Raw genomic sequence first — 1,539 nt, 5'->3', positions numbered from 1 at the left:
CATAACCCGCTTACCTGGTTCTCGTAATGTTGCAGCGGCCGGAGCTCAGCTGATCCTCGCGCCTGCAGCAGCACAGCTGGTGTTGGGTGATCGTGCAGGGACGCCTGCTCGAGCACGACGCGGGGCAACAAACCCGAACGGTTTTCCTCGCCACAGTAATCACAACAACGGGTGTAACCTCCGGCAACTATCAGCCGGTGTCACTCGTCTCCTATAATTATATCAGCAGCGCGCACACACGCCCGACCACAGCCACACCACGCACCACACGTACAATACAGACACGCACGCACCAACACACCATGCACACACGTACACTGCACTTGTACACAGCATCTACCAGACGCGCCCCGGCTTGTCGGGCCGCGACACACATACCACCACACTACACGCACCACACACACACACACACACACACACACACACACACAACACACACCCGGCCACCCACCGCCACACATCAGCCTACACGCACAGGCGTCCTAAAACTAAATACAGATGTCTAGCGCTTATGACAAATATCGTTTAGCCTTCGGCGTCTTGTTAGCCGACTTAGCGCTGTGCCGCCTGGTATATACGATGTGAATAATTGTACGGCACTGTGGCACTGTGAAATCACCTATGGCGTGTGTGCCTTTCGTCTAATCGATGTGCACAACTATCCACATAGACGTGCGTAATCAATGCTCGTGCAAATACAGTAAAGTCTATGTTTACCTCACCTCACTGGGAAGATGGATTGGTAATATTCCGTTGATTGAAGTTCTGTCTCTCCGGTCTCTCTGGGCTTTACTCTTCTTCTCTCTCTCCTCCCTCCATCTCTCTCTCTCTCTCTCTCTCTCTCTCATATCTCTCTCTCTTCTCTCTGCAATTAATGCTGCCTGGAGAGCAGTTTTTTTGGTAGAGCGTGCACTCGGTGATTAGAAGCTGATCGCCTATCTTACATCGCGTCAGTAGCTGGGCGGTGCCAGTAGCCGCATGGGTCCGGGCAGTCGCGGCGCGAGCTGCCTCACAGCTGTTGTCTGATAAAAGCTGTGTCGTGAGTTTCTCCGTAGTTAGGCAGTCTGGCGTACGTACGCACGTGCCTCCTCGCTCCTGCCACACTAGCTGCCTCTCTCGCTCTCCGCTCTCCGCTCTCCCCTTCTCTCACCACGCCACACACAGAACTGGTTGATCACGCGGCTTGTGTGTTAGCGTGTGATTGCTGGCTGTCGCGCGTCGTGTGTGTGATGTGTGGTGTGTTGCGTGTGTTGGCGTGCTCCGTCGCCCTCAGGAGCTTCGCGTCCGGAGTGTTATGCGCCCAGACGCAACTGTTTGCGAGAACCGCTATTACCGCAGCCAATGGGCCTTTGTAGTTTCCGAGTTCACAGAGGCGAGACTTGTTGGAACCAGTAGTGGGAGAGGAGCTCCAAAGGTGCGCGCGTGCGCGCGTCTTTCGGTCGCCTGTCGCATCGTGTGCCGCTAACCCAGTGAACGAACGAGCGGTCGGTCACGTGCGCCTTAAGTTCTTCGAAACCGGGCCTCGACCCACGACCCGGG

General features: G+C 55.6%; 1 protein-coding gene across 1 annotated transcript in view; it reads right to left on the bottom strand.

Annotated features, from left to right (window-relative positions):
- The window catches only part of LOC106809352 (protein-arginine deiminase type-2-like), a gene marked incomplete at its 3' end in the record, with an annotated part of 30,280 nt that extends 29,519 nt beyond the window's left edge, over nt 1-761 (bottom strand). Inside the window, 1 exon segment of the mRNA XM_014812416.1 lies at nt 718-761.
- Nucleotides 762-1,539: the final 778 nt, after the last annotated feature.

Source organism: Priapulus caudatus, unplaced genomic scaffold (genome assembly GCF_000485595.1).
Source record: "Priapulus caudatus unplaced genomic scaffold, Priapulus_caudatus-5.0.1 Scaffold347, whole genome shotgun sequence".
Taxonomy (NCBI): domain Eukaryota; kingdom Metazoa; phylum Priapulida; class Priapulimorpha; order Priapulimorphida; family Priapulidae; genus Priapulus; species Priapulus caudatus.
Note: the sequence above shows the minus strand (reverse complement) of the source record. Positions and strands in the feature narration are given on the sequence as shown.